Consider the following 15,076-nt stretch of genomic DNA (forward strand, 5'->3'; position numbering starts at 1 on the left):
ATCCACTGCAGTTAATCAATAGGATAATGGAATGAATCAATAGGAAAGATTTTTAGAAGGTCTTAATTAAAGAAACACTTGCAGATACAAATGATGTCTTCAATGTATTGATAGTGCCAAGGTGAAGGGTTAAACACAAACAAAACCATCAACTTTATTTTGCCAGCATGCCTTCCACAAGAGAACAACCTAGCAGCCTCCTGGCCCCAGGGTCGGCCCATTAATCAGTCCCTTGTCAATTCCATGGCCACACTGTATGGGAAAATTAGGCTATGATCAAAAATTTTAATTACTAAACAGCAGCTCGAACAACAATGAAAAATAGACGTGCGCCCCCTGTCTGGCCTTCCTTGGCCCCTAAAGTGGGAGCAGCGTTCCCCATAAAAACCAGTTCCTGCAGACAAACTCCCCGCCTGATGCGGCGCACAGAAATTAGAATAATTAAAGAAAGCCTAAATTGATGGATCCCATTTAGGCACGGGAATTCTCCAGTGAGCCTTCTACTCAAACATGTTACATCAATATTTTTGATTCCCTCGATGGTCCTGCGCTAGGTACTGGTTTAAAGAGACATCAATCTGTGATGTCAGCATTTATCTAATGAACCTTCAAAAATCAATGTCCAGGATGGCCCGTTACATGCAGGCACCCAATTTGTCCACTCTCCCAGCCTTACTGGCTAAACCCAGAACCATAACCACAGCGGACGTGGACGCGAGTGGTAGGTGGGATGGTCAGACCAGAAGACGCTGGGATTACAGAGTCCGTTCCACCCCAGGGGGGCGGGGCGGGGAACTCATGCAATGCACGAACAGCATAAGGAAGCCAAGATCCCCTTCTGAACTTTCCAGGGCCTCCAGGCTCGGGACATGCCCATCCTAAAACGATCTGCGTCTTCCCATCATCCCCCCTCCCAACGTACCTTTCCCTCCTGTGCTTCCCATTCCCTTTACTGTTGCTTGACAGGATTTTGGTCCCCTTCCTGACAGCTCGGGTAATTTCCTGCTTTTTGGGTTACTCGACCGGGATTCCCATTTCGCTCCACTCAACGGGAGGCCCATGCCTACTTCCCTCCTTGTTGGTGTTTATGCTCAACTCACCCTCACCCTTCTGGTAAGAGGACTCCTTGACACTGATATCTTGACACCCTAACAGGCAGAAGAGAGGGCCCAAGTTTGTTTCACTCCTTTTTGCCTCTTTAAAATAAATTGGCCTGGACCGGCTGCCACGAGGCTGAGTTATTTCAAGTGCATAACTCACGGTGACAGGTATGCCATTCACCATGCCAGGACTGGGTCTGCCTTCTGATCTCGGCTTTTATGCACGGCCGTTCTCCCTCTCTTGACCACGAGAGTCAGTCCTGAGCACAGTGTGGAGCTTGGACAGTTGTAAGATGTGTTGTGTGGGCTGAATTAGTTGTTGTACAATTCCTGTCTATCTCATTGAATACAGCTTTCAGCAGCCCCTCGTGCCAAGTTTGAGTCCAATTAAACTACAATGAAAGGTACCATGATTTCATTTGCTTGGATTGTCACATTTCAGAAGTTCAGTAGCCTGCAAAATGTTCGCTGTCTCTCATTAAGCCAGTTTCAGCAACTGTGTAAAGGCTCTAATTTAGCTGCTTTTTATGCTCTGCTTTCAGCCCTGAAGATGGCTGCCTGCAGGGAAGGATCCGACGCCACCCGAGGTCTCAGGAAGTGTTTCCGACCACACAAATGGAAAATGCTCGAGAAGAGCACAACTGGCCCTGGAACAAAACTAAGGTAATATTCTAAAGGCTCCTGTTACGTTTTCTAGCGTTGCTCTGGAAGAATTCTTGCTGGAGAAAGGCGGTGTGTGTGTGTGTGTGTGTGTGTGTGTGTGTGTGTGTGCGCGTGTGTGTGTGCGCGTGTGTGTGTGCGCGCGTGTGTGTGTGTGCGCGCGTCTGTGCGTGTGCCTGTGTTTGGGGGTTTCAGAACCCTAATTAAAGACCTGTAACTTCTTTTCCTGATAGAAACATTTATTTCTCTAAAAATCCTCCCAAAAACATTCAGCCAAAATTTTGTTTAGATATGCACTTAAAAACGAATTGCCTCTAATCAAAGAGTGCTATACGCAATCAGGTTTGTCCTGGAAATCTGACATGTATTAGACACTGGATAGATCTTAATTGAGTCCCAGTTGGGCTTATGGAGGAAAAAAAAAAAATCACCATTCTGCGGACTGCGACTATGCTAATTCCCATTATGGCTCTGGTTTGATGAGGAAATTGCTATACAGATGCCAGCAATGCAAATTACCATTTACTGACTGCTTACTAGACGCCAGGCGGTATGTTATAAGCTTACATATACTGTGGCAGTTAAGCCTCTCAAATAACCCATTTTCCAGATGAGCAGACTGAGGTACAGAGAATGTTAAGTCGCTCGCTCGAAGTCATGGCTGGTGAAAGAAAGGACCAAGAATCAAACCCAGGCCTGTCTGACTCCAAAGCCCTCCTTCCTAACTGGTTTGCGCTTACACTTCAGTGGCAAAGCCTAGCACAATCCCCAGTGGCTTCACCAAATAAGAACTAGCAGGTGCACTGTGATGGGAGCGATGTCTGTCCTGCTTCTCTTGGAGTCAAGATTAGCACAGCACTGAGTCAGTTAATCTCCACCTCGGCTAATGCATTCACTCTGGCGGTCGGGGATCTTCTGGAGAGTTCCAATCCTTCTAGTAACCTCTCCATTTTCAAAAATAACACTTCTGAGTGGGATTTTTTTTTTTCTAACTACAAAAGAAAATTTAGAAAATGTAGAAATGCCCGAAGACAAAATAAATAACCCGCAGTCCCATCACCCAGATATAATCACTCTTGGTGCAGATTCTCTATTGCCTTTTTTTTTTTTTTCCGCCTATAAAACTTAGGATTCCAGTATTATTTGCTCTGTGCTTGGTGTTTTTCTCAATGAGTATGCAAATCCACCCAGACTACGTGTCATGTCCTTCCTATGGATAAAAGTGATTATAATCACTGGATTAGGCTGGCTGCCCCCTGAACGTTAAACCTCGGGTTCTTTTAAATGTGCTGCCATCTCAACTGACTCCATGGAGGCAAAACATGGAACTTTTTTTTTTTTTTAGGCCCAGGTGGTGAGAACGACCCCAGCTGGCTGAGAACCGAAGGTCAAAGAGGCCCTGGGTCTGGCTGAGTGTGCCAAACTCTGAATCCCAGAAGCTTAAAATGTAATCAGAGTTCCTCCTACCAGCTCAGGGAACCACGGACCTCCTAGTATTCCTTAAGGGAAAAAAAAAAAAAAAAAATTACAGAAAAAGCCCATCATAAAACTAGAAGAGATCAGTTTAATGATATATGCGTAAAAAATAATCAAGATCAAAACACGCTTTCATTTTCCTGGGTAATTTTTTTTTTTTTTTTTTTGAAACATATATGGTTGATATTCTTGCTTGGAAGGTGGAAATGATACTTCAGCCTGAAGTAGTCAAGGGTTTACAGAACCGGGACTGCTGCTCTTGGCCTGGCCCCGGGAAGGGTGTGATGAACACAATCTGAAATCAATATCAGGGAACAGTTACTGCATCTCAATGTTATTTGCCGAGATGGGCCACTGGAAGAGGAGTGGGGGAAGAGAGATATATGTCAATAGCTTTCACGAAGCACTCCACAGCCATGCACAAAGGGAGGTCAAATAACTATCAGCCGACCAATCCCCATTGTAAGTAGTAAAAATGATAAAATCAATATTATTAAATAAAAAGTTAGCACTGCTATTGAACTCTCTCATGATCTTGGCAGCGCCGGGCTGAAAATGAAGGAGGCTATTTTCCAATCTCTTTAGGGGCAAATGTTTAGGATCATAAACATTTGCAAAATGTAGGGGCAGATAGATATTTCTCACATATAAACGGAGCCATGGGGACATGTGAACAATAGGGTCAGGTAACTGTCACCTCGCCAGAAAACAATGATCCTTCCCACCCAGGTGAACAGATATTCTGAGGGCTGCTAAAGGCTACATCATTTAGAGCTGGACTTGGCTCTTCTGTCCTTCAGGGTGACAGGGGTCAGGCTGGCTCGGGGCTTTCCAGGAAAAGAGAAAGGTCCTATTTGCTGTCCTTTCAAATCTTAAGATTTGGAAATGCACCAGGAAAAAAAAAAAAATCATGGGAGAGAAAAGAAAGAAAAAGAAAAGGAAAAGGCAAAAAAAAAAAAAAGGGGGGGGGAAGAAAACAAGGGCATTTCAATAGAAGAGAATTGACCTATTCTTGTCAGCCCGGAGGACTGTGGGGAAGCTTCTCCAAGCCAAGAATGTGTTCTTTGCTGCTGGCGTTGGGTGGTTAATTGTGCAAGCCGAAGGTAGCATACAGAAGGTATTGAAAAAGATAAATTTAGACTAAAGATAGCCCAGCCAAAAATTCCTATGAAAGCAGCAAGCTCCAGTTATATCTGGAGGAGGAAGGCGGGGGGAAGAAAGGAAGAAAGAAGGATGTGTAAAGCCGAGTGACAGCCCATGGGCAAGGCCCCCTTTGCTGCTCTGACCTGCATCTAAACACAGAGCTGCTTAGCCTTTTGAACACCTAAAGTTGGCTCCCTTGTTTGCATTTCATAGAAACTACTATAGAAAGTAAACAAGAACCTTTGGTGAATTATTTAGCATACAAATAAACCAGCAAAGAAGGCTAAGTAGGCCTATATGAACTAACTGGATTGAAATATTCATCTGTAAATAACCCTCCAATCTGGTGCTTTCACGTACAAATACTACATGGAACATTAGACACAACTAGCTTCTAGGGATATTTAGGCTCACTAGAGAGCAATTTTTATGTCTACTGGCATCTGTGGGTAGTGATATGGACTGACTGTTAATATAACCAACATAAAATTTATGTGAACACTCACTAAAATCGCAACCCACTGTCAGACAGCTGGTGGCTGATGCGGAGCACATGCGGATTTTATATGCACTGCGTAAACTAACCTTTGCAATAAAGATTTAGCAGGTTTATTAGTTTAGGAAATCGCTATAATTAAGGATAATTCATAATGGCCGCTTATCCACTCTCCAGCAATAGCTAGCTTAATTTAGGCTCCATTTCTTGGAGCCATAAATAAGAGAGCTGCTATCTTCTGCACAGATGTGGCATTCAACCTGTTCATGTTGGCTGGTTTTTGCTTGTGTTTTAATCAAAACCATTAGTAGATAAGACTATAAAAAGCACAGGGTTTGAAATAAATTAGCAAGAAATGCATAGGCAAAGTTGTTTCTTTTTTTTTTTAACTACTCAAAAAAAAAAAAAAAGTAACCTCTCCCTCCAGAGGTAAAACAATTAAAAATAAATAATCCTTTTAAATGTATTAAAGGAACTTTCATTTACAAACCCGAGGAGAGAGAAAGTGACAGAGCAACAACATTAATGAAGGCCAAAGAAATATGAGTGTGACCTCTCTACAGTATCTCCATTTAACTGTGCATGTAATTAAAGCCTGACCTTTGCAAATGCAGCCCAGTCTGATGGGTGGCAGCTTCCCCTGCCAGCCAAGCACACGCTTCGGGGATGGGAGGTTTCCACGGTGCAGGCTCCTGCCTTCAGCGTCTGCTCTCTGTCCCCACTGACAGGGACACCTTGCCTGTTGGTCCCTAGCAACGCCTGACACTCTTCTTCCATACATCTGCTCCATCTCTGGGTTACAGCCTGTGCACTTTGCAAACACTCCGGGCATGAGTCAGCGAAAGGTGAGCAGTGCCCGGATGTGGGTCTAGACCAGCAGCATCTCCGTGTTGCCAACTGGGTGGGTGAGCATGCCCTAGGGGTGGGGCCCTCTGCTACACCCTCCCTTGCCTGGTCCTGAAGAGCCGGCCAAGGGAGACCTTCCCTTCTGGAGCTTTCCCCCAGGGCACTACAGCTTGGCTGTCATAGGAATTTGGAATCCTATGAAGGGTGAGGCTCTACGGCGGCTTCAGAGTAGCTTTGTTCTTGAGATTTTTCTGGACTGTGGAGTTAGTCCTGGTGTAATGGAAGGGGTGTGGGTCTAAGAGGAGGAAGGTCTGGGGTACGTTTCCCAACTGTGTCACTCCTTACCTGCTGTGTCCCCAAGAGGGCCAGTCAGCCTCACTAAGCGTCAGCCTCCCCACTTACAAAGTGGGACATCATCACCTGTCCCACCTCATTAGTGCACACGGACTGCTGTAAGGACTCAGGAAAACAATGCCCAGTGTCTCCCAGGACCGTAAAAGTGCTATGGTGAGTGGCAGCCCAGCCACTTGGCAGTGGGGTCTCTCCACCTCCGAGGTGCCCCACGGTAAAACCGTACCACTGCTATGTTCGCTTCACCACGTGAAGAGGATCAAGAGAAAGAACGTGTGCAAAAGTGGTTAGTCAGCTCTAAAGAGCACGGCTGGGTAAGTTCTTTGAGCCAGGTCTCCTCCTGATCGTTTCTAAAGGTGCTTGCTGCTGGCCCATGGGCCCCAAACACACCAAAGGTCCTCACGACCACTCAGACCAGGGGTGGACGGTGGGGAGGACTTCGAGGAGGCGGAGGTAATACCACATGATGATGGGCCCGATGCGAAATGGGCTGGGCATATCCATCTTTTAAAATTGTATCTTATTACCAAAATAATTTTTCCATTCCTGGGAAAGTATGAAAGGTTGCTCAGTTTTCTCTGAAGAGTTCGACCTGGGGATCAAAGGGAGAGCCAATAACCAGATAAGTTAAACCCTACGGGAGAAATTTCTCTCCCAAAGTGCTCTCCTGGAGACGGTGGGTTTGGAGCTAAAACTGAGGGAGGGTATTAGCATCACGGGACACTTTTGTATTGACAAATGCTAGTACCCAGGGCCCGGACCAGAGTTGGCACACACACTGAGCAGCAGCAAAGGACAACAGAAAGAGTAACTGTGACAAGTGTTAGCACCCAGCTCTCGCTGGCTGGGGTGCCCCCTGCAATGGCCATCCGGTGAGACAGGTGGGCGGGAGGCAGACAACTTCTAAGAGCGTCTGCGCAAATCAAAGTGAGGAGATATGTTGCTGGGGCAAGACCCCTGGCTTGCATTTCATCGCAAAGGCCCTGGGAGGGAGGGTGACCTTAGCTCCCAAGTTAAGAAAAACAGCCACAGAGCTCCTGTCAGCCTACTGAGTGCCAGCTATCTGGCATGGTTATGGGCACTCCCGTGATGGCAGGTGGTACACTCTCTTTCTTATTCACGTGCAGGCCTACGTAATCAGGTGTGCACTCAGGAGATTTATATCCCATTGCGAAAGTGATCTTGGCAAAATAAAAATCTAATGCCGGGGGTTGTAAAATCGCATCCCCGAATGAGGTAGCAAGTGGGGCCAGGCAATGGGTTGGCCCTTCCCCATTCCAGCACTCAGACTGAAAGTATTAGTCCAAAATGAGGAACATATTTATCAGGAAAATCTTTTATTCTTTCGAAATAGAGTTTCCTTTAGGAGTCAAAGTTCACAGGAACATTTACCATTCTGGTGCACAAATTGACATATTTAATAAGGCTTCTGGAAATTCAGAATTTAAATCATGGTTAGAATGATAGGGTCAAAACATGTCACACTGAGAACCTAGGGTCAAAACAAAAAATGTTTTCATTATAGCTGAGTTGCCCTAAAACAGTCTTAGCCTCCAAAAATTATAAGCTAAAACAAAGTATCTTAAAACCAACAAGCAGGGCCCAGGATTTTCTAAAGAAATACAAAGTGGCGAGGGCCCGCCTAGACAGAAGAGTAAATGCTGGAGTACATAGCCCTCAAACAGAAGTAGTAATAGTAACAGTAGTTGTAATAGTTGGAGCTACACAAAACCATTCTGGAGGAAACAGAGTTTCAGATACACGAGTACCCTATGTTAAGTTCCCAGAAGTAAAAAGTAAGTACAATTGAGCTAGATCAAGTACATTTCCACCTATGACAAAGGCAGGTGGCCAAAGATGACAGCACAGGAATATGGCAAGAGGACTCATTCGAAGGGAGGGGAAGAAGCAGCTGGCTACTGTAAGTCCTTTTTTTTTTTTTTTTTTAATTATTACATTAAAAACAGTCAGAACAAGGACTTGATAGACGATTCTCTGTACCCCGCATGCAGCCAGCTTATTAATGCTAACAATCCTGGTCACTGTTATAGAAAACAGATGCTTGGATATTGGTTTGCTTCCATTCCCACCTCCTGCTAAAATGCATGTAAGACACAGGACCCATCCTGTCTGAAACCTTTGGGTCCTCAATATATTTATGCTCATCCCCGGGGGCCAAAATATTCTCGGCAGGTTAAAGAAAGAAAAGAGTTTCTAAATGGCTGCGCTACATCTCGAGGCTTCTGTCCCAACCCCTGACAGTGACCCGAGGAGCTTTTACTCTTACCATTTATGCTTATTTTCACCTCAAATCTATTCAATAACTTCCCAGGAATCTCATAGGGCACAGCCAGGCATTCACGACCTCGAGAATAATGAAAACAAAGCGTATTCTGCATCATATCAACAGTGAGATTCACGACTGCGGGACGCAGTGCTGTTTGGATCTCAAACCCAAGTGGGAGACAGCAGATCCAGCCCACGGCTTGTTTTTTCCAGCGATGTCCCTCAGAATTTCTACCATTGAAGAAAAGCAGATTCCCAACCAGAAATAACAAACCTTTCCAACATAAAAGATAAATACGCGGCCCCCTGCTTCCGCCTGCCCTTTGCCTGGTGCCTCTGACACCAGCAGCTTAGCAGTAATATTTTGCTAACTATCAAAACTTGGACTCATTTCATTTGCAGATGGGGACCCCTATTGGTATGAAAAAAATCCCAGGGAAAATGGAAACGAAGCAGTCTTCTTAACCAAATATGCCTGAACCTACCAATAAAAAGACCCAAGACCCACAATTCCAGTTCACCAAGGAAAACAGAGTTGAAATCCTTTGCTCCCACCTGCACCAGCATCCCACCCCCGTCCCAGGAAAGCCCGGCCGCCTGCCCCCACCCCCAAACCAAGCTCTGAAGTTCACCCCCCCGCACCCCCTGCAGGAGCGCGCACGTGCACGTGCACGCTTTCCTCCAGCTGCCTCTGTCACCGGGGCTGCACTCCATCTCTCTGCTGACAGATCTCCGTGTTGGGCAGGATTTCCAATCCTTCATGACTATCTATTTGTCACTGCAGGTGAGTGGTGGCACTCAGCCTGATCCCCAGCCACTTTCGCAGTTACTTATCTGTCTTTATGGATTCATCCTGTGTGTCAAGCCGCCGCATAACAGCATTACTGTCAGGGTGACAAAACTGTCCCCAGAGTGCCACAAATGATTCTCTCTCCTTCTGGCTGCTAGCAGGGGAAACAGAACAGTGACACGGCCTCGCCTTCCTCATCCTTCTCGGGCCCCAGCCTGGTTCAGCACCTCCTCCCGCACGGAGGCCCGGCTCATGGGGGGCTCGGGGCAGGGCAGCCTGCAGGGGCTCCAAAAATGATAAAGAAAAAAGGGGGGCAAGGCCAGCGTGAACCGCAGTGTCTCCGGCAAGGCGCCCAAGCTCTCGCCGCCTCCTGCTCCCAGGTGAGGCGCCCAAGTGTTTAACACCTGTCACCGAGGAAGCCAGAGAGGAGGTCCCCCCTCCTCCTCGACTCCCGAGCACACATCCGGTACTCAGTGAAGGGACCCCAAGGCTGCTAAGTGCCGGCCCTGGAAATCCCAACAGCAATGGCAGAGCTTTTAACACTGTCATTTTTTTTAGAGCAGAAATACTAGCTGGAACTGACCGTCAATAATGATGGCGAGGGTATGGTGGGTGTGCCAAATGATTTTTAATCATTTTCACGAACTGACGGCTTCAAAAACACAGCAGCTCATTTATTTCTCTTCTATTTTTAAAGGGAGCCCCCAGTTCCATTTCCCTCCACAGGCCTCCTTCCGAATGTAATTCCGACAGCAACGTGGTGCCCGTGGCCATGTTGCTGGGGAGGAAGGTTTCTGCGTTTCCTTGACTGGCATCCCACAACAGCAGGCCCAAACTAACCCATCAAAACAAACACTGCATTTTTATGGCCACCTGAAACTCGCTCGAGGACCCTGCATGAAGACATGCTAGTCCTCAACCAGGGCCACCTTCTAATGCCACTCCACGGGTTCACAGATCCCTCCAAAGTCAAGGTCAGTGGCGCATAGCTCTGTTCACCAGGGCAGCCACGCCGTCTTTGGGGGCTTCAGTAAGTGTTAGAGAAACAGATCGTCAACAAGACACTCTACTCACCGGGTGGGGTCGGGGATGAAGTCTGGTTGGAAGGCTTTGCTTTCCCTTTGAAAGGTCAACCGAAATACAAGTGCACGTTTGCGGGTGCGCGCGCACACACACACACACACGCACACGCACGCTCTCCAGTTCAGGCGTGCCTCAAACTCCGCTTTGTTCTTATCCTGATGAGCGCTCACCGTCTGAGTTTTTTTAAATAGGTTCAATCTGATTTCTGACACTGGAAAAACAAACCTAAAAGCAATTTAGAAAACACCTGCCCGTGAAGTCAGATGGCAAAATATCTAAAGCTTCTCTCGAAATCTGTGACCTCAGAGGCTGACATGGTTTGATGGGAAATTTAATGTAATAGGCTGCGAAAGCCAAGAGGCCTGTTGTCAGCAATGAAGTCTGAAAGTTAGCAGAATTAATAACACTGTACAATGGAAGAGCCCTCAAGGGACAAGGCTGCAGAACCAGGGCAGTGGGGAAAAATGACTTTTGAAGTCATTTCACTATGACATTCTGTCATCACTGCTAAACGGAAATAAAAAATCATCCGAATCACCACATGTTTCTTTGTGTGTCCTTCCCTTATCTAATATAAAGTAATAACACCCCACCCAGGCTGGGAATGGACCCTCGAGGGATTCCGAGAGCTCCATTTTGAATCGCTAAATGCAATAAGAATAAATGCAAGTGGGAGTCTGTTTAGCAGAGAGTGATGCCTGGTCTGTTGCCCATCGAAAGCCAATAAATCTCAATGCTTCAACAAGAGATGAAAATGGTTATCTCATCATTGCAGTGCCAGGGCGAAATTTTCTCTGAGCCAGAGTATTTTTATGGATGATTTATGTCCGGGAAGGATAGTTATTTAGCAAAATGGCAGATAATGATGAATAGAAAGTAAATATGAATAGCAGCAAGGGAGTGGTGCTTTGCTGCCGCAACAGACCAAACAAAATCCCTCCATAAAGTACATGCCACAGATAATTGCCATTACACTGAAGCTAGCATCCCTCTATGACTGGAAGTGAAATACAAATGAGCCCATCTGATTTAGTAAGTGATTGCTCTTTGTTGTTCTAGAATACATGCCCCAGGGGTCTGCTAATTTTTCTTGAAAGCATATTCGGTGTCTACAGAGTAGGAGTCACGAGCCCAGGCTTTGAGCTGCCTTGATGGGTTCAAATCCCAACACAACTGCCTAGTTGTTAGGCCCTGGGTAGGTTCCTTCCCTGTCCCAAGCCTCAGTTTCCCCATCTGTACCAGGAAGATGGCAGTAAATGACCTCTTAGGCTGGTGGTAAGGATTGAGCAAGGGACCCTGGCATAAAGAGCTTAGCACGATTCTTGGCACGGAATGAACACTACGTAAGTACTCGCTATTACTATTAGCCAGGGACCAGCCACCCAGGGAACTATTGATTACTCTTTTAATTTTCTCCACGCTTCTTCATTCACAGAATCTTTCGGGTGAGCCCAGAGTTAAGGTTCAAAAAAGAGGAAGAGGCCTAAGTGGAGATTTTGCAGCCCGGTTGGGTGGAGGTCAGCATTCACCCCGCACATTTTTTCATCATTCCACCATCACTATCCTTAATTCTCAAGGCACACGGAACGGTCACATTATCAAGCTGGAAGAGAAATAAGGAACAAAAGAAATTATTCATGGAGTTACAATGCAAAGAAGTCTATTTTAAAAATAAACAGAACTGAATTTTTGGAGCCTCTGAATAAAAGATAAGTTGACTGCACACAGAATGTCAAAATGGAGTGGAAGGAAGGTATTTTCCACCCCCACCCCCCGAACACTTTTTTCTGTACTGAAGCGCTACACAAAGAAAAAAAAAAACTAATTATAGTTTTAAATGTCCAAAACGCCATGTCCACCAAAAGCCCGATGCTCATTAGTACTAGTAATTAACTTTACAACTGTCAACACAAACAGCACACAGGCTGACAGATAGAGAGTAGCTCTGAGGGTGCTAATAAATCCGGAAATAACAACTTGACACACAGATGCACAAAAGGATGCAGGTGATAAAGAAATGTTGACATCAAATCTAATTATCTTCGAAACAGCCAACTACAGCGCGAGCCACACTCACGCACGGCTGTTGCCGGTGATGAGCCCCACCGGAACGGCGCTTCACCACCGTCTACAACCCCGCGTTTACAGCCCTTGTCAGGGCTGCCGAGGACAATAACAAACAGGAAATTATAAGTGCCATGACCCCTCCAAGTCAAAAATCCAGTGATGAATATGGGCTCAGCAAGGCATGGCAGATTACCCCCTCACGAGTTCTAAAGCTGGGATGATATATGACATTTTTATCAGGCACTTTCTCAGGAATGTCACCAAGAGGGAAAATAAAGGCCCTGCGTAGAGGCGCCTAGGTGAATTATGCAACTGTAATTGCCGATCATAACCTGATATGAGTTGAAATTGCTCTGTTTTCATATTGAGATAGCATAAAATTGTCGGGAAATGCAATGGCTCCTTAATGTGGGCTAGATGAGTCTAATATTCTGATCATTTTTCACTCGGCTGCAAGGTAAATCGAGCTTCCTTAACACAGCCACTGTGGCCCAGGGCAATCGAGGGGCCCAATTTTACACTTGAATTGAGCAAATATGTGTAAACTACGATTTTTCATATTTTCTGCATGCATAAGAAGATGAAACATCTTTATCATCTGTATTGTCTGGCTGAGCTTATACAAAATATTAGTTTATCTGTCCTACTTTGGTTCATTCCATAAGCGAGACACATAGATCTGAAGGACAGGCAATATCCCCCATATATAAAACAAGTCCATCTTTTATGCAGTCTCATTTCACAAGTTCTCCTATTTAAAACAACCACCACCACCACAAAAATCGACACAGTGGCAGCATACAAAGGAAGAATTTTTTTTTTTTTCCAAGGGGAGGACGAGGCAAATGAAGGCGCTAAACACGACCGGCTGTTCCATCATCCTCCTGTTGGTACACAGAAGCTGGAGAAAAGCCAAGTAATCTCTGGTGTCTCTGCTAGATTGTCTCCCTTTTCCCACGTAAATCAGTTATACCGGCAAGGGGACTGCATCAGCATTTTACTGCTTTCCTGCTGCAGGCTGCGGCAAATGGAAAACGAACATGTTGGCTTTCTTCCTCCTTGGAGTCCGCCCGAAACCTGGGAGCATCCTGACAGTGTGACTGGGGCTCTCTATTGCCCGGTCCTGTTCCTTCTTGTTCCTGAGCCCCGTTCCCCCAAAGGGCAGAGGACCCAGGCCCAGCAGAGCTGCTGCTTTGTTACAAAGTGAATTTCCCCCCTCCATGACTTCTGCTTCTCCTCCGCAGGGCTTAGGCGGGCCACACAAGGCCATCCGTGTACATGGCAAGCTGTGTGTAGGCTCGAGGATGAGGTCCTGGAAATGGGTCTCTTTAGGGAATCAGCCATTGTAAGGGCCGTTACAGCAGGGTGCCTCTGAAGATGTGTTCCTTCCACTGTGATTTGTGACCATCGGTGGATTAGCGCTTTATTGCCTGGTGTCTTTATCCTCTCGGCATTCCTAGAAGTATTCCATTGCTAGGCCTAGGACATGACTCATCCTCTTGCCATGTTCAGCCTCAAGCCACAGTGAAATGTGCATTCATATAGCCGGCAAATGTACAAAGCATTAACATAATCTCGTGGGGTTTTTCTTCTTTTAGAGACAATCAAACAATTTGTTTTTAATCAAAAGACCCCTAATTAACAGGGTTGTGAGTGACAGAGAGGCCAGGGAGAAATAAAGCACAGTGACAGACTGGGAAGAGCCACCCCAACAGAGTCAAATTCAGCATGGGATGCCCAGAGCCCCGGGCCAAGAATTGAGGATAATCTTCCCTCTTCTCTAATGGGAGAAGTGGATGAAGTGATGCTTGTGGTAATCAGCTACTGTATTTGTTATTTATTGCTGTGTAATAAATTACTCCTCCCCCCCGAATTAAGGACTTACAACAAGGGGCATTATTATCTAGTAGTTCCTGGGGGTCAGGAGTTTGGGAGTTGGGTGGCTCTGGTTCCGGGTCTCTCACAAGGAGGCAATGAACCGCTCAGCTGGTGCTGCGGTCATCTGAGGCTTGATTAGGGCTGGAAGATACACTTCCAAGGTCACTGGCGTGGCTGTTGGCTGGAGGCCTCGGTGGCTCACAGCATGGCAGTTGGCTTCCCCCAGAGGAAGTGGTCCGGACAGAAAGGGATTGCAAGTAGCCACATTGCCTTTTATGAACTAACTGTCCCCCTCATTCTCTCCGTCAGAAGCAAGTCACCAAGTCTAGCCCATATTGAAAGGGTGGGGATTACGTAAGGCTGTGACTATCAGGATGGGGGGGCTGGTGACCACTGCTAGATTCTAAGGTAACAAATTCAGCCAACACTGACTGAGTTCCCTCTACGTAGCTGAACCGACAGTGGGGGCCAGGGATACAAAGGGTCGGTGGAAAGCAAGGTACAAGCCCTCCCCCCCCACCCCCACTCCGTATTCCCAGACTTTACAATCCAGCAGGGAAGCCGGGTGCTCAACAACCAGAGCATGAGAGCTGGAGGTGGGAACACAGAAGCACAAAGCACTCGGAGCTTAAGATACTTAAATGAGAGCCACAGGCCCTTAGACAGAACGTTATTATCTATTATCATGCACTAGCCATCATTTTTGGCTTTTCCCCAAATAATTATACATTGTCCTGAAAATACAGTGCTCTATTGTGACAGGGAGCCCTTTATAGGTACTAGGCACGAATCAGAGTTGGTTATCAGCTTCCTTTCTCCAATGAGGAACTTCGGGCCAGGAGGGCAAAGACTTTCTTGACTGCCACCACCTTTCTTCAGAGAGAAAACAAGTCATAGGTG

At 46.3% G+C, this 15,076-nt stretch overlaps 1 protein-coding gene and 1 long non-coding RNA gene across 3 annotated transcripts in view; one reads left to right on the top strand and one right to left on the bottom strand.

Moving 5' to 3' along the window:
- The window catches only part of FTO (FTO alpha-ketoglutarate dependent dioxygenase), a 368,954-nt gene that overhangs the window by 37,002 nt on the left and 316,876 nt on the right, over positions 1-15,076 (bottom strand). The gene's annotated exons all lie outside the window — the stretch shown is intronic.
- LOC144380242 (uncharacterized) lies at positions 1,287-3,401 on the top strand. Its single transcript, XR_013444216.1, has 3 exons — positions 1,287-1,504; positions 1,643-1,763; positions 3,106-3,401. It is a non-coding gene; the product is annotated as an uncharacterized LOC144380242 (long non-coding RNA).

This window comes from Halichoerus grypus, chromosome 15 (assembly GCF_964656455.1).
Source record: "Halichoerus grypus chromosome 15, mHalGry1.hap1.1, whole genome shotgun sequence".
Classification (NCBI taxonomy): Eukaryota; Metazoa; Chordata; class Mammalia; order Carnivora; family Phocidae; genus Halichoerus; species Halichoerus grypus.